Source organism: Struthio camelus, chromosome 2, assembly GCF_040807025.1.
Source record: "Struthio camelus isolate bStrCam1 chromosome 2, bStrCam1.hap1, whole genome shotgun sequence".
In the NCBI taxonomy this organism is placed as follows: domain Eukaryota; kingdom Metazoa; phylum Chordata; class Aves; order Struthioniformes; family Struthionidae; genus Struthio; species Struthio camelus.
In genome coordinates this window covers 114118103-114137331 of record NC_090943.1, presented here as the reverse complement: position 1 = coordinate 114137331, position 19229 = coordinate 114118103, and positions in this window count along the sequence as shown.

The following is a 19229-nucleotide window of genomic DNA, read 5'->3' as shown; positions in this document are numbered from 1 at the left end:
TCTATATTTCTGTAATCCTAATTCCTGTACCCCTAAGGACACAGAGACAGGGTCCAGTGCTAACTTTTGGAAAAATATTTTTCCTTCAATTGACTGTGCATTACTTAAATTTATTTAATGTATAATCTCTACTGCAACAGCGAAATATAAGAAATAATTTGATACTGATATAACCATTATTTATTGCTCACATTCTATTTTTATTTTTCCCTTTGTTCTCACTTGGTGTTAATAATAAAACAAACATTGCTAACCATCGGGGTTTTTTTGCTTTAATGTAGAGTCTATGTCCCTATGCTAAGAACCTTAACAGGATAAAATGGTAGAGCTTATATCCCTTATAGGCTTTAAGCTAAACATTTCTAGTGTCTAGAAAGTTTGGGGGGCAAAATCGATCCTCAGCACCATAAAACACACCTTTCGACTCTACGTAATCCTTGCAAGTGCAAGAGGTAGTAACTGTTCTCATTGCTGAAAGTCTGGAAGAGGGAGGAAAGGCAACTAGCCAGCTTACTGATGAGTAAAGAGAAGTTTTAATGGAAGTTAACTTCTCACTGTTACGGTTAATCTTACAAGGATAAAAAGCACTCCTTTCACACAGCCCAAATCTCAATACTATAGTTAAACAAGCATAGTTAAACAGGCGAGGAACTTTTAAATAAGTAAGCTATGTTCCTAATCTGTGAAGTCTCCTGGGTTTTCTTTTTCAAGTCTCAGGAACATAATGGATGTGTTAATGATGCTCACATGTAGCTTGGCTGTATTTCCCTTTATTAAAGTTATATCATGCAATTGAGGCTCAACTGGAGCCTCAATAAATCCCAAACCCAAAGCTCGACCATCAACTGAAAACTATATTCATAACAAATGGGATCCAAATTACTTAGTTTCTCAAAGCCAATATGCATGTAAAACAAACTCTCTCTTTGCTGCAGGGACAAGTCAAACTTAAAATGGTATTATAAAGAAAATGCATTTTTTGCTCTGCATGGATCAACTATTTTGGGAAATGTTCCCTCTGTTTTGAAGTGTGGGAGAACAAAAACTGCTGTTTCTGTAAAAAACATGAGTGATTTCACCTAAGACAGTACAAGATGGATCCAATAAGTGAAAGACTGTAAGAAACTTCAAGTCCATTACAGCACCATTTAAGTAGTCCTCAGCTCCCATAAGAGCAAACTGCAAAGGAAAGACCTGAAATGAAACATAATAATTTGAGGGCTTAATCCTGTTCAAATTCAAGTCAATGGAAAAAGCTCCTTAAAATTTCCTTCTTGATTTCCCACTAGAGGCTGTTTGTGCTCCTTGTCTCTTATGAAACCCTCCTTTGTGTTTGAGTTGGCTGGTAATCAGGCTTTCTCTTTGGTGACCCTCCAGTTGTAGAATCTGTTCCTGTTTGAGATCCCGTTCATCTCTGCCTCATTTTAAACAGAACCAGAGATCTTTCTTTTTTTCTGCTGTATGCTTTAAATAGCTATCATTGACTTATAGTTAGGACTTTCTGTTCTTTTTTTTCTCAAAGTACAAAAGGGAGGTGGGAACTATATAAATATTGCAGGGAGAGGGGAACAAGCAAAGAAAAATTTCAACGTGGAAATGTGGTGTGTAACATTACTGGGGGAAAAAAAATCCTACCTGAAACAAAAGTATTCAGTGGAAAAAAATAAAACTAAAAACATGTACAAAACAATACCAGATGAGTCAGTAAAGCAGACATTAAATTTGTAATGAAATAAGGTAACAGAAAATCAGTTCAGCCAGCTCTGTATACAGGCTTCTTGTGATATAAACATTTACTCTGTGCCCCTCTGACTCTGGTAAATCATTTTCAGACTGAAATGGCTCTTTACTAGAAAAACACCAGAAAAGGAGAGAAAATTAGACAAATTTTTAAAAGGTGATGACAGGTTAGAATTGTTTAACGTATGAAAACAAAGGAATAAAATCATCTATTATGACTAAGAAAAAACAAGGAGAAGAAAAAAGATGCAATTACTTTACGTAAGTAAATATATACTATTAAGACAGAGAAAGAATGATGATAATTCACATTGTTGTCTTTGATGAGAATCATTTATTATGTAACATAAAATTCAGAATAACTGGAAATTAGGATGGAGGAAAACTAGGGGCAATATGCTTGACAACCCGCTATCCAAAGATATGAAACAGTCTCCCAAAGGCAATACTGGCATCCTATCCCCTGAACTTCTAAATTTTTCCTGGACAAAGCACTTGAAACGAAGGGAGCAAACCTGCAGTATCAGGGAAATGATAAACATTGAGGAGAGGGCTGAGACATCAACTTCCTACTTGTCCTGGTACTAGGCTGACTAGGAAAGCAATACCCAAAGCACCAGAGAAAGGTGCACATAGAAGAGAAAAGCATCAGGAGGTGGGTCTCATAAAATGTCTTCCCTGCCTAATGGTCTATAATTGCTAGACTAAAGCACTCCCTACTAGGCTGAGGACTGTGGGGCAGACTATCATTTCCATTCTAAGTCATACACATTGGTGTCATTAGTCTGGACAGAAATTTAAGTTACCATGCAACGTCTGTGCTCCTTCTGTAGCATTTTGAAACATTGCATCAATAAGCTAAGGGTATCAATCTAGTTAAGCAGTACCCAACAGCTACTTTCAGCAATGCAATTTTTTTTTGGCTCATTTGCTTAATTAGATATAAAAGGGTTCTATATTTGTATTTTTATCAGGTATTTATTGAAATTTTAAATTAAACCCTTATGTTTAGGACTAATGGACTTTCACACAATTTTCAAGGTTAACTTGAAACCAAGAAGCCTTTCTAAAAAATACATATATTATTTTTAAATCAATTACAGTGAGTTGACTATTCAAATATCAATCAATTTTTCAAATGGAATGATAATAGCAAAAAAAATCTTTTAGCTGAAATTCATCACAGCAGCTTGGCAAAGATCTGGTGGTGACTATATAGCAAGTCAGTATACAGACAGTTACATACTGACTGGTAAGTCAAGTTATGTAACAAACTAGTTCTTATATTAGCTTTCAGGACAGCAATCTGCTTGTTCAAACATATGAATGTAAATGATCGGAAGCTCACACATGCCATGTTATTTATTTTCCATTTTCATACAAGCCTCAATAGGATTGATATGTATAGCAAAAGTTGGATAGCTGCCTTTTGTTCAGAAAAACATATTTGATCAAATCAGAGCTGATACAGTAGTCCAGAGCAGACTGATTACGTTACGGCACTATAAGCAAAGTTGACCGCAATCGCATAAAGTATCAAAGCGATTTAGGTCTGTTAGTATCTCTGTGTGCTCACAAGATGACGGAGGCATCATATGCACCATATCCTTTGGTGTAGTGTATCTTCAAAATAGCTTTACTGTGAGTGTGCCAGCCCTTAAAAGTAATCTGAAATTTTATTCCATTCCGATCTACTTCATTCCATTCTATTCTAAGTATGCATGTGAATATCACGAATTGTCTTGTTACATGGGTTAGGTTAATCTAATACTACCACATTAACGGTTAGATCAAGCATTATTATTTACTGGAAGGTATTCTTATATTTTTCTAATTGGTTTTAACTGATGAGTGACAAGTATACTCAAATAGCTTATACGTTTTATTACCATGATTTTTATCCAGCTCCACTGGCTTTCCATGTGTCATTTACTATTAATAATGATCTCTACACAGAAAACTCTAAAGGGCAGCTAGTGATTCACTTTAAAACATTTTATTTTACCTTACCAAGGAGAGATGTAATCATCCAAATCATTCTACTTAAATTGTATCTAAATTTGTTCTTTATGCAATAATTTTATCCTGAGGGACTTTTACTGGGATTTCATTCATTTTTAAAAAGTTAGAACCGAATTAATTCATAGATCTGGCCTTGGTTCAGTAATAAAATAAGCCAAAAGAGTCCAGATATGGAGTATTCATTCAACTTACTGGATAAAGTGACTGAAGGTGGAAAGAAAAAAGTCTAGCTCTTTCTGACAACTGATGCAACTTCATTTTTTGACAATTGAAGCAAAAGCCATTCTGCAGGACTATATACTTTTATACTGTATATTGTTCTGCAGTAAAATTCTGTAGATAATGTTTTGGCTTGTTCATAAATATGACTCCATGTTGTACAGCTGCATATAACACTTTCACACCACTCTATACCATACTACATGCTTTTACCAGTAGTAGAAAGGAAATTTTTAGATATTAGAGAATAGTACATCCTCCAAGACGAATGAAGAACAGTTTTAAACTAGCAGTTTAACTAGCAGTGTAAACTAACAGTTGCAAACAATCACACCCCACAATCTTTTTTATAAATCCTTCACTTATGATATGAACCTATCTTATAGAGCTTTCTGACGTATCATTGAAAGAAATTTGATTAAGAATACATACTAACAAAATAGTTTCACCTCATTTGATACAATGAATAGGTTTGTAGGGAGCTGATTCATTCATACTATGCAAGAGGCAGCTTGACAAGTAATCCTTTTCTTCTTTGCCTTTTTCTTTTTCCATTTTCACAGAAAAGTAATCTTAAGATAATGACTATGACCTGCCATCATCCTAAGAACTATGAAGGCCTCAAGAAGGAGTTAATTCGTTCAAGTAAACATACTACTTCTAGTGAAGAACAAAGGAAAGACGGTATCAGTTCAACAGCAGGCCAGCTAGTGTGACCTCAGAAACATGCAACTTAGAATACACATTCATAATATATATTTGGAAAAGAAGAATGATAAAAATATGGAAAAATGGGAATATAGAGTGAAACATAACTGTCAAAGTAATGTGGTAACTGTGCATGATACGGTCAAGAAATTCAGCTCTACATGGGCAACTAACTAAAGATGGAAAAAGTAGGAGTTAATAGGATTTAGAATGCATGTGAAACTAAACAGAGGGAAAGCAATACTGAACTGTGCTGAAAGCACAACTATAATAGGAGGTTACAAATGGTGTTCTTGAACTGGTCTACTTAATATTTGCACTAATCATTCTGGCACAAAAATGAAAAAGAGCTAGTCAAATTCTCCCATGAGAAAGTTAGGATTCAGTGTGAATGCAGGGTAGGACTGGAATACAATAAAGAGTTTTGAGTAATGTAGTTATAGAAAACAATGAAGATTTAATGAATAATAAGTATTTCTGTTATGAAATAAATTTTCATTGCTTGGAAACAATACTGTGAAGGAACATCCTTTGGACCCACTCAGTATCTAATCTTAGGATAGCTATTTGAATTTTAAAAAGGCTAATCAGGGAAATTAGGGATTATAGTACACTGGAACAAAACAAACAAACAAACAAGCCTAGCTTGTTTAGTCTAGAAAAATGAAGTTTGAGAGATATTTGTTAAACAACAAAGTAGAGGGTTGGTAGGAAGCGTGTTAAACACAAGAGAAGAAAAGAAGATACTACAATAAAGAACAATTTCACTCAAGAGAAAGCAGGTAATAAACTGTCCATGAACACAATTAAAATAAATTTCAGTAGCTTCTAACCACAAAAATAATTGTTGCTTTAGAAATCTGCTGCTAGAAAAAGTGAGGAAAAGCAAAAAAGAACAAATTAATTGTTATGTTCACCACCAAAACTTAAGTCTAACTTACAGTTTTTCAGTCTCTGTCCTGAAAATTCCTACATGTTCAGGTGGAAAGAGTGTTAGTATATTCATTTCTATAATCATACTATGATTGCTAGGATGTGATTTCATTTCAGCTAACTTGAAACAGCTATAGTATAAACATCATAAACATTTACCTCCCAGCTAGTTGCCTAGCTTCAGAGTCAGTGAGAAGAAATAGCCAATTCTAAAACAAGATTTACCTGGTCAGTTTGAGCATTTGGGTGAGACGATTGCCCCCTCAAAATTATCATTCCTCTCTGCTGTCTGTTAAGGGCCTGGACAAGTAGATATGATGTTGTCAACACTGCAGAAATGGACATTTGGTAGTGCACTGGGCCAGCACAGCTGCAATCTAAGAAATGGGAAAGAAATGGGAAATGGGAAGATTGTCTGTCTGTCTGTCTTTTTGTCTGGATGCCTGTGTCATCATTCTCAGGATCCCACATCAAAATTCAGAAAGCTGAACAGAGCAAATCACTATGAGTCAACAAGTTCTTCCTTGAACATAGTCTATTTCCCTCTTCATCATCACATCTGCTTCTACTGCTGAAAAAGCTCACATACTGTCATTTTACCTATTCAGATAATACTGGAAGTAATATGCACTACTTCTTTGTTGGGGGTAAGAGAAAGCTGTGAACAAGTAGCAAAAGGATAGTTTGTGCATATTTAACAAAAAGTGTTTTCTTGCTGCATTCTCAGACACACTGTCTTTGCTACTAGAGCTCAGATTATACCTCAACCTTTACAGCAACCTTTATCACTAACTCTTACTATATGGAAGTTTTGAAATCAGACCTTTCGTTCCAGAAACTGATCAATTGATTTAGTTTGACAGAATTCAGAATAAATAATACGTTCAGCATACACTGTATGGCACGGCTGGGAAACAGCACTTGCTCACTACTTAAGTGAGAAAAATCTTATTTTAAATCTACACAACCTCTTTTGCTTGATAGTTCTTATTTCTTGGGACAGTTTTAGGGGATAGAATCCCCATATGGAAAATTCATTTGACCCTAAAGATTTTCCTAGGAAACATGATCTCTCAAGCATATGTGTGAAGATTCCAAAAGCACATTTGCAAATGTTAAACTAAAAAGTCAAAGTAAAAGAAATTAAAGCAATGTGGTCAAAGCTTCCCCTTCAACTAGTTTGAGACAACCTCAGTAGACTAAAAAAGATTCCACAGGTAGTGTTAAAGCAATCAGGGTTCAAGCAAACCCAAAAACTATTTAGTTTAACAATATTTCCTAACCAGCTTAATGGTTTTGTGTCTAGTGGATATTGGCTTTTGACATGCAGACAGAGCGCTAGGGTTTGCTGAGCCAGTTTGTCAACCTTCTGTATCGCACTGGTGAATTTCAATTGGCACCGCGCGCTGCAGCACTGCCAAGTCCGCCTTCTGTGGCAGCAATGGATTTAAGGATAATAAGCTCCAGAAGCCTGGAAAGAAGACCAGTAGTCATGATGCATTTGAATGTATTCCAACATAGTGCTGCAAAACATAGTCCCACTGGGTATAAACAGAGGAGAAGAAATGGTCACACAAGAGAACTGCATGAAAGTACGCATGCGTGCTTGCTCTGCGAATCCTGCTAAATTGATTTGCTTATAAGAAATAAAGGCTCACCATGCTTTCTTGGGAACAGCTTGGGATTATTTGAGTGCACAAGCAAGCTTTTGGGAGAAGTAACTAACTTCCACTAAATACTATACAAGAGATCCCTGATCTGACTGATGGCCCTTGGTTCTACTGCAATATACATGCTAAATGGAACATGACGATCTGCATTTTAAGTGTGACATATAACTGAGTGTCAAAGAGTGAGTCAAGTTTGAAATCTGCCTGTGGGACACCCTTTTGAGTCTCAGCAAAAAAGACTGTCAGCATACAGATCCAAACATATTTTGCTGGTAAACAAAGGGCCTTTTTGGTACTTTTCACATGGTGAGTTACTTCAAAGTTTAATTCAAGACAGCTGCAGCTGAGAAACAAAACCTCAAAACAGGAAAAGAGTGTGGATGAAAGAAAAGCATCCTAAAATGGAATTTGAAGGAAGGGACCTCCTTCCTTCTCTGACATGCTGGGAAGGAGGTCTGTTTAGAACTAAGTACAAGCAAACTTTGATGGCTTTGCAGAGTATTCAAAGTTCCGCAGAAAAGCAAGATTTGAGATACAAATCCATAAGAAAAAAAGAACTTCTGCATAACCTCTATTCCTGTTTCATATTAAAATTGTCAAGGTTATTTTACTTTTTCATTAATGTATGCACATGGATAAGAGTAATGTTTCAACCATTTTCTCACGTGACCTACCAACGAATTGTATTCTACTCTATCTCATATCCTGCACCTATGACAATTATATGAGTTTATTCCAAAAGCACAGCATGTGACATGACCATGAACTTCATGTTCTTTTTCTTTTCTTATTCTAAAATAAGTAACTACTGTGTCTTTTTTAATCAGTGCACGATGCCTTAGGTTTTGCTAATTTCAAAATGTTTTGAACATGAAATATAAAAGATACTGAGAGATCTGTGATGGTTCTCAGTGCAGTTTCTGCAGGAGATTTTCTTGGATGCTTTTCTTGGATGTAACCTTGTAAATTTTATCTAGGTGGTTCTTAACGTTTTCTCCACTTGTCAGTGTCTTTCTCACATGTCATAGCCTAATCAGATCAGAAAGCAAGCAAGCAACTCCTACTCGTTATTGCACTTTCTGGCATGCCTATGGCTGTACTGTACAGACACAGTAAACGCAATTTGTTCAGGTAACTCTAGACTTACAGCATCCGTCCCAGAAGCACTGAACTTACTGCACTCATGCTGCATAGTCTGAGCATGCACACTAAGTCTAACATGTTACTGAAGCAAAAAAAAGAAACAATTTGAAGCTCATTTCTTAGGCCTTGAACCCATGGCTCCGATACTGTTGTCCGTAACATCTTGCTTGCCTGGTGTTGTTTTCAACAGGCTGTGAAAGGAAGTAAAGCTTTGGGTGACAATCCGCCTTCTCCAAAGTATACTATAATGTGATGTATACAAGGGAAAAAAGAGATAAGGATGCATTAAATTTCTTCAGATAGAAGGCCTATATTTTTCACAAAAACTCACAAAGTGTGTTACATGGATGAAGTTATGCAGTGATAAAAATACTAGGCTTACAAGATTTTGAAGACAAGTTCCTAAGCTTCGGCATCTAGGAGTGCAGTTGCAAATGGCAGTTACATCCCTAAAACCTACCATGTTTCAAACAATAATGAGGAGGTCAAGTGTTATCCATCCTGTCCTGCGTGAATCCTGCTCGCAGCCCACAGTGAGGTGTGCCTCAGATTGCTGCTCAGAGGTTGCAGTGAGGAGGTTGGTGTCAGGTCCCAAACTATCCTCCACTGTTTTGGGAGAACTGCTGCCTCCAGCTCAGTCTAAACACTAACGTGTCCTGGCCACCCACACCCAAAGCTCCCAGAGACAGCCTCCATGGACCTCATGCCTCTGCTACCCAACAGCAATTTTCCTGTAAAATCTTTACTTGCAGGCATCCTCCCGCTATTCAACCTACACTTGAGCAGCACTGAGATACTCCTTGGAGAGAATCCAATCCTACCAGCTGCTTTAGACATCTCTGCAAACCCAATACACACTCAAGTACCTAAACATGCTATATTTCAGATACCTGCTAATGTACTTTCTATCTATCGAGTTTATCCCTATTTCTTTTTGCCACAGCATGACATCTACCAAAATTATGCAACTCATTTTATGCACTACTGATTAGGGAGGCTGTACAGACCATGAACCGAAGCTTAAAATTAACTGCAACCTGTACACTGGCACATAATAAAAGAACACTTAGTGATATGTGGGCATTGCAATTCTATTGATTTGAAATCTTCCCTCTAAAGAGAATTTCTGTATTTGAATATGCAAATTAAAGACCTAATTTTAGAAAATATTTTTAATTACTATTTTGAGTTTTGGAAAAACCATGCCAATTATTTAGACTTTATGTTGAAAGTCATGTCTTAAAACTTTTGGCTTCTTCTTAATTAAGTGTTTCTTCTTTTCTTTCTTTATTAAACATTAAAGGCATGATGTAGTTTTCTCCCATGTTTGTTTTGAGGAAAGTGACTAATTTTTTTACTAATTCACTAATTGCTTTCAGTTCAGGAAGTGAATCTTTCTAGACAAGAGTAGGTACTTAGTGCCAAAGTAGTTCAGGAGCTCATTAACAGATATGTGCAGGTGTAGACCATACAATGGCTAAAATTACATTTTTAAAGGGCAACATAAAGTGATTTTTTATTAGACTTTGAGACTCACCCAGCTTCTAAAAGTTCAAGTTTAAGGGACTGAGGAAATGGTCTAGTCATATTTTTGGGACGATTACAAAAACAACTGTGACTAAGTTCCCAGAAGCTGTAACAGTTAGGAAACTAGAATAGACAATGCCTTGTGAGATCAGAGTAACTGTTTATTTATTTGAAAGTCAAACACCACTGCATCAACAAGCATTTTGTACACTTTTTAATGACTAAGAGAATAAAGACTGGAAATAGAAAACAGGATTAAATGCATTACTTCCCAGGAGATTTCTATGGTGCAGCGAAAAAAAATCTTCAACGTGTGGGCTAGAATCCTAGTTCCTGTGAAAACTACGTTCTGCTTTCCAGGCTACGTCTATAGCATACTTGCTCTGGTAGGTGCCAGAAGGGACCTAAGAACCAGAGTATTCATAAAACTCTGCTCTCAGTTTGACATTGGCCTTGAATGAAGGCTGGCTCAATCTGCCTTCACGATGCCTCTTTACCCATGCCAAAGGCCCTTCAAGAAATGAAGCTGGATCACTTGGCCACCTGATATCAGGCAGCAGGCCACTTCTCTGAGCACTGTCAGAGATCATCACAAAGCCACAAGGAAATAGCTGCACCAGGCACAGAAAGCCGGAGCCCATCTAGGCAGCAAATAATAACTTGAGCAAAGTGCAGATATGCTAGAGGCTTTCCCCCTGAGCACACTAGCTGGCTTGCTAAAGAGATACCCCAACAGAGAAGCAGTACTGATAGTCAGCGGATTTGTTTATTATAATCCTTGTCCTCAGCCTTAAAGACACTATCAAAAGACACTGCAGACTTGACCTTCCTCTTTTACATACATTATTTCTAAATGTTATCTCCATTCAAAGAAGAACATGTGGACATAATTTGCAGATCTTTTTAGAACTAGAAAACCCTGAGAGGCTTATGGTGTAGGTGGTATTTTGTTTCCAGAAATTATTATAACTTATTTCAGGCATATCCTGAGACATAATAGCAGTAATCTTAAAATAAAATTGTTTTAGCTCCAAGAGACAAAGATGTATTTTTGCTTGACAAGTGCCAGACACCTTGACAATGCTGTTGAAAATAATAAAAATCAGCCAAGTCCTGAAGCTTTTGCTCAAACAAAATTTCCATTGGATTCCATTGGATATGTTGTGGTATAGCAATTTCATATTATGTATACTGACATAGTCTCAGTTTTCTTTAATATTATGTATATATTTGAGCATATTTTTAATATATCATGTGGACCACTTTCAAGTGGTCCATAAACCATTTCTTCTGAATTTCTAACACGAGTTGTTTTGAAAGTACAAGGGAAACTAGAATTAAATACTTACAACTTCATCAGAGCATTTGAATAATGGTATAAAACAGAGCTGAGACTGGTCGTTTATCCATCACTGAAACGTGAATGGAATTGAGCTAGAACACACCTTTTTTCAATCATTTTTCACAAGGGTGTTTTAGAAACCACTATTAAATAAAACAAAACAGAAAAATATTTTTCCAGTTCAAAGTACCTGGACTGTGTTCTGCAAAAAGCAGAGTATAATTATTCAAATAAGTATTTGACCAGTTTACACAGTTCCCACCCAGTGCCATAAAAAGAGCCAGGGAATCGTTCATTAAAAGTTGCTGAGACCTTGGTTTTAATTTATCCTCCAACACACAGAACCTCCCCCAGCAGCATGCTGCTTAACGCAGAGCTGCAGCTGATTCAAAGGGAGCAGAGCCACCCACCATATGAATCACTCTGTCAGCACTTCCAAAAAGCTGAAGTGGTAGCCCTTTCTTTTCAAGGGAAAGGAGAAGGCCATCTCCTCGGGGACAGGAACAAAAGGAAATCACAGCTCTCTGAGGAACAGGACCACCGGGCCTCATGATTTGTGGTTCGCGTCAGTGCATTCAGAGTTCTTTTTTATAATAGTATCCTAAAACAGAAGGTTCAAACCTACCAGGCTGATGCTAACGTTTTCCAAAACTTCACAGTAAATTAAAAAAACCACAGATGGTCCATTCCCTGTCCTTATAATATTATATGACTATCACAAAAGATCTTAACAGGATATCACATTGAAAGAACATCCAGATCCCACTGTCAACATTGTATCTTAACAATAAAAATGAATCAGATAAACTCAGTTATCTATTTCCTGTGATTCTGGTTATTCCTTTATCTTGCTTCCCTTCCAGTCCTTCCCTATGCTGACCTGTCTGCAGTGCCTCTTCCAGCTCTGCTGATTCTCTATTTCCTTTTCCCTGCAGATGAAGTAGTAGTCTCCTCTTCTCCCCTCTCCATACCATTTTGGGTTTCTTGTGGAATTATTTCCCTTTGGAATTCTCCTTTTGCTCATGCTCGTGCACTGTCTCACTTAACTTTTCTACCTCCTCTTTCACAATAATGATTTTGTAGCAGCTCTTCTTTTGGCATAGTGCCAACAGCTAGAGGAAAGTAAGACTACTTTTACTACTTTTCCCTCCTCTGCCTTTTCTTCAGCCTGTGAGTCACTGACACAGAGCACAGAGCTGTAGAATGAGCACAGCAACTATAGAGATTTTTCAAATCATGTAATAAATGAGACTTGTTAAATCAATGAAATTTAAAAAAAAACAAAGAATTTGATTTTAAAGCAGTATTGAATGTTCCCAATGACATAACAATGACCAACCATCTCACTCTCTCACTTTTGAAAAATGATATAAGAATACATCAAACTAATTTATAAATTAGGTAACTGAATAATTCATTTTAATTACATGTAGAGGATATCATGCTTTATTGCACAAAATAATTTCAGTAACATCTCCAGTAGTCATCACTTTCATATCAGTGAATATTTTACATACTATTCAGAATATTTTTGAGCACTGAAAATTCTGATAGCTGAGGTACAAGAGTATATTTCAAGGAAGTTCTTTCACTTTAAAAATTACAATTAGATCATAAAGTTTATTTCTACTCACTAATCACGGTTTGTTTTAATGGTGTGCACCCTTTCAGTACAGCATCCTTAGTTTAAAACACATTCTTAAATAAAATGTATTTGAACTAGTCTAGCTCTGTATCTGTTCAGATGCCAATAAGGAAATGGAAAAATATGTTTGTCTACTAAAGTAATTTTGCTAGGTTTTAGCTAGCCCTGCCTGAGTGATTTTGTAATCTTTCTAATATAAAATCAGTATAACAAATACAGGTTTTTATTTTCTCGGCTATTTTCTAACAACTTGAAAGTATTTTGTTTGGGGTCCACCCACATCATGGAAATTGCATGTTTTCTGAGGACTGGGCTGGCAGTTTTTTAATATAATCCAATGCAGTTAATTTTTTTATGCTAAACAGCTGTAGTGAGTTGGACCAAATGTCTAATAAACCTGCATAATGGTGTGAAACAGAAAAAATAAGAGCCTTGTTTCGTAGCGGGAAGGTTAACCATGCAGGAAGGTAAAGTTTACATTGCATTGAATCCTGCCTTGAAATGGTACCTGCAAACAATTTGTTACACATAAGAAGTGTGACCCAATAGCTGCTATAAAGCTCGCAAATATACTCCCAGACTGCTTTACATTTCTGATACGACTGTGAAGTTCATAAAAGCTATGATATTTGCATAGAAAATAAAAACTACCCTGGACTGGAATCACAATCAAAATTTAAATATATGACCCCTGAAAATTTAATAATTTTAACCATTTAACCAAGTAAATTGATGGGAAATTCGTCATCCTATGTAGAGGCTCTATGAGCTAGCAATTTTTTGCTGTCTGTTGAGTCAGTGCTGATTCTAGTATTCGGCATTTGGGAGTCATTTAGCTAGAGCAACAGGCAAGAGAAAAATGCTCTCTCCAAAGCCAACAGTGCCCTCTTCTGTTTTAAAACGGTCAAGACATGTAACTTTACAATTCTCGAGTTTTTAGTTTATTTAGCATGTAATTACGCTAAAGTGAACAATCTGCTTTTTACCTTACTGTGTTATTAATAAATACTCGGAGTACTTATTTTTCATTATTCATTTCCCGTTTTTTGAATTTCCCACTCAGAAATTTTAAAACAAAATGTCCTTGTTGTAAACAGTTTCCACTTCCAGATGGAAGGTACTATTCACCTCATCCAATTACACAGATAAGTTTCTCCCCATATTCTTCCATATTTCCCTAAAGTCCACTATCATTGGTCATATAACATCCAGGTATTCTTTAAATATGAGAAGAAAAATACTCATGAAGCTTTCCAAAATTTCACAGAAGAAACAGAAAGGACTAGCTATTTTAGAAGGAATATTTTATTATAGGATAATAATAGCTAAAGCTATGTCAGCATTTATGGTAGTAAAAAATTACACTGGCCTCAAATTTCCCAGGATCAGTCTTAATTCTACAAAAAAATGTAAATCCCTGAGAAAGGGATCCTATCTCTTCTAACATTTAAAAAAAGCTAGAGTTCATTTAGATTAATTAGGCTGCTGATTCAAGTTACAAGAGAGAAAATTCAGTGAACCAAAGGTTTCAAAAAAAAATAAATACGTAATCATTAACTGAATGGTTTTTCAACGTAACTTGATGATCCTTCTGCCTTATGTCTTTGTGTGAATTTTAATTTAGCCAGCACACATATCTAAAGACAGTAGGTGTCTCCAGTCCCATCATCTCATTCGTTTTAAACCTTCAAAGTAGTCAGTAATTTTGACTGGTGCAGTTACTGACACAGTTTACATCTGCGTAAGTAGAAAAATTAGAATCAAAGTCTTTCAGTCTGGAATATCATCCCAACCCCAGACACAGAATTATGTACCATTTTTTAGTCATAATGAATGGGAAAAATCTGACTGTTAACAGTACCTTTAAAAACTGGGGTATTCTCATGTGCATTCAAATCGCACTAAGAATAAACATTGCAAGCTATCTATCTTTCACAGCCAGAGATGTTATTTACCTCCTTACTTCTCTTATTTCTACAATTATAACCTGATTCACCCGTCTCATCTGAAAGAATACTACTTAGGCTTGGCTTCCTTTTTTTTGTTTGCATGGAGATTTTACACTGTTTTATCTATGTCTGTTTAGGACTGAGCTTTACTTTGTAAAATTTAATTAAGTATTTTTCTTGCTTATTCTGTCCAAAGACGAAGACAAACTAACCTAAAATGTAAAGATAACATAATGTTGACTTTTAAGAGGTATCCTTCATAATTAACAGATCTAGCAACTCACCTAGAATCTAACAGCCAACATTTTTCTAAACACAGAAAGGAAAAAGTTTTAATTTGTTTTTACTGAAAATGTACTAACATCTTTCCTTTTCCTTCTCTATATTTGGGCACTCTCAAAGACATATGACATTCACAGCATACTGATAATGTCTATTGGGATGGATAAAACTGATCCAGTGAGTATGTACATGATGACTTTTTTTTGTGAGTACAGTTTAATTCTGTTGCCTGGGTGACAGCACTAGGCACAATACCTCTGAATAATTACTTCTCCCTACTTGTTCTTTAATAATAACTCTTAGTCCTCTCTTCCAATATCCCTTCTATTTAGTTTCCTCTTCTTTTGCTGCTTACATCCTCTTTCATGTTGTTGAATTCTCTAAAGGCAGGTGGTAGAACTGGAAGTCAATGACTACTTTTAAATCACAGTGGCATTACTAAGACACTCTCTCACAGCATTGTTCTAACACATGCAGGAGATTTTCATCGTGAAACTGATGTTGGATTTATGGGAACATGAAGTGAAATTCAAACTGAATTGACTAATCCATAACAAAACAATTCAACTAATCTCCTAATTTTAAATGTGGATTCTATATTTTACATCTTTAGCTAGCAGAGGCTGCAAATAGCCATGCTGACCGTTTCTTTGCCAAGTCTCATTCATATGCCTTGCTTCAGGATAATTGCTATTTTCTAACACATTCTTCATATCCAAGAGTCATGGATCTGCAGTATACTGAGGATGAACACAAACTACTTGAACTCAGAACGGAGCACTGAGTTATCAAAGAAGATTTTGCAAGTTCTATTCTCAGAGCTGTGCACATCAGGTCAGAGAATCAGTTCTGCTATTTGTAAATAACCATATTGCTGAAGCTGCAAAACACTAAGTAAAATATATCATTTTAAAACAAAAACAGGATCAAAATGAAAGCTGCACTTGATATAATCAAGGAGTCTTAAAGAAGAAATCAGAATCACAGAATCACAGAATCGTTTAGGTTGGAAGGGACCTCTGGAGATCATCTAGTCCAACCTCCCTGCTCAAGCAGGGTCCTCTAGAGCAGATTGCCCAGGATCACATCCAGACGGGTTTTGAATATCTCCAGGGAAGGACACTCCACTACCTCTCTGGGCAACCTGTTCCAATGCTCTGTCACCCTCACAGTGAAGAAGTTCTTTCTCAGGTTCAGGTGGAACTTCCTGTGGTTCAGTTTCTGCCCATTGCCTCTTGTCCTGTTGCTGGGCACCACGGAGAAGAGGCTGGCCTCATCCTCTTGACACTCCCCCTTCAGATACTTGTACACGTTGATGAGATCGCCTCTCAATCTTCTCTTCTCCAGGCTGAACAGGCCCAGCTCTTGCAGCCTTTCTTCATAGGAGAGGTGCTCCAGCCCTCTAATCATCTTGGTAGCCCTCCACTGCACTCTCTCCAGGAGTGCCATGTCTCTCTTGTACTGGGGAGCCCAGAACTGGACACAGGACTCCAGGTGAGGCCTCCCCAGGGCTGAGGAGAGGGGCAGGATCTCCTCCCTCCACCTGCTGGCAACACTCTGCCTAATGCACCCCAGCATACCTTTGGCCTTCTTGGCCACAAGGGCACACTGCTGGCTCATGGTTAACTTGTTGTCCACCAGGACTCCCAGGTCCTTCTTCATGGAGCTACTTTCCAGCAGGTCAACCCCCAGCCTGTACTGGTGCATGGGATTATTCCTGCCTAGGTGCAGGACCTTGCACTTGCCTTTGTTGAACTTCATGAGGGTCCTCTCCGCCCAACTCTCCAGCCTGTCCAGGTCCCTCTGAATGGCAGCGCAGTCTTCTGGTGTGTTAGCCTCTCCTCCCAGTTCTGTATCAGCAGCAAACTTGCTGAGGGTGCACTCTGTGCCTTCCTCAAGGTCATTGGTGAATATATTGAACAAGACTGGACCCAGGACTGACCCCTGGGGGACACCACTAGCCACAGGCCTCCAGCTTGACTCTGCGCCATTCACCACAACCCTCTGAGCTCGGCCATCCAGCCAGTTCTCAATCCGCCTCACTGTCCACTCATCTAGCCCACACTTCCTGAGCTTACCTCGGAGGATGTGATGGGAGACAGTGTCAAAAGCCTTGCTGAAGTCCACGTAGACAACATCTATTGCTCTCCCCTCATCTACCCAGCCAGTCATCCCGTCATAGAAGGCTATCAGATTGGTCAAGCATGATTTCCCCTTTGTGAATCCATGCTGCCTACTCCTGATCACCTTCTTGCCCTCCAGATGCTTAGTGAGGACCTCCAGGAGGAGCTGTTCCATCACCTTTCCCAGGATGGAGGTGAGGCTGACAGGCCTGTAGTTTCCTGGGTCCTCCTTGCCCTTTTTTGAAGACTGGCGTGACACTGTCTTTCTTCCAGTCCTCAGGCACCTCTCCTGTTCTCCAGGACCTTTCAGAGAGGATGGAGAGTGGTCTAGCAATGATATCCACCAGCTCCCTCAGCATTCGTGGGTGCATCCCATTGGGGCCCATGGATTTATGGATGTCAAGTTTGGACAAAAGAGCTCTAACCTGATCCTCCTCAACCAAGGGAGAGTCTTCCTTTCTCCAGCCTTCCTCTCTTGTCTCCACGGTCTGGAATTCCTGAGGACTGGCCTTAGCAGTAAAGACTGAAGCAAAGGCAGCATTCAATAACTCTGCCTTCTCTGTATCCTTCGTCACCAGGGCACCCACCCCATTCAGCAGCTGGCCCACGTTTTCCCTAGTCTTCCTTTTGCTATTGATGTATTTGAAGAACCCCTTCTTGTTGTCCTTGACATCCCTTGCCAGATTTAATTCCAAATGGGCCTTAACCTTCCTTGTCGCATCCCTGCATACTCTGACAATGTCCCTCTATTCCTCCCAAGTGGCCTGTCCCCTTTTCCACATTCTGTGTACTTCCTTCTTCTGTTGGAGTTTTGCCAGGAGTTCCTTGCTCATCCATGCAGGTCTCCTGCCCCTTCGCTGGACTTCTTACTCAGAGGGATGCACCGATCTTGAGCCTGGAGGAAGTGATGCTTGAATATTAACCAGCTCTCTTGGACCCCTCTTCCTTCTAGGGCCCTACCCCATGAGATTCCTCCAAGTAGGTCCCTGAAGAGGCCAAAGTCAGCTCTCCTGAAGTCCAGCGTTGCAATCCTACTCATTGCCCTGCTCCCTCCTCGTAGGATCCTGAACTCCACCATCTCATAGTCACTGCAGCCAAGGCTGCCCCCAACCTTCACATCTCCAACTAGACCTTCTTTGTTTGTTAGTACAAGGTCTAGCATTGCACCTCTCCTCGTTGGCGTCTCCACCACCTGAAATGCCATCTGACAAATGGAAATATATTCTTTCAGTCAATTTAGAAGCAACTGGAGCAATGACACGCACAATTAATCCTATTGTTTCATTGTTGTAACAGTGTGACCACAAACATACGATGCTATGACAGTGCCTAAGTTGTGTCCTCAGACAGCACTCAGTGGTGGACTGTATAAGGCTAAGAGCTGGGGTGGAGGCACCTGCTCCAATAATGTGACAGCTTAAAAAAGATGAGCTAATCAGTGCTGGAAGGAAACTAGGATAGAAGAGTGACCTGAATAGTACTGTATCACCTGTATGAGTGGTAGAGTTGAGTATCTAACTTAGGTTTCATAGTTAGCCATTTCAGGTTATGAACAGCTCCACCTGAAATATCTTTTCTTTCCCCTTTCAGATAAGGCTCCCAGTTTGGGTGGGAAAGGGAGTAAGACTTACGAGACCCCCAGCAGAATTCAGACAGCGCTATCCTGTTTAGGATAGCGTCCCACACTTTGGAGCCCTGCTGCTGCTCCAGGAAGACTGCATGGTGCATGCTGCTCAGTGAACGCTGAGAAGGGCAAAGTGCCCAAGTGTAATGGGGTAGTCTTTTTTTTTTTCTCTCTCTAAAACAGCAATAGATACTTTCTCTGGTGCCAGCTTTCAGCAATCCATCAGCATATACGAGGCTAGAAAACTTGCGACAATCCTACCCTGTCCCTTTTGCAATGTATGTCAGCATGCCTTATTTTTA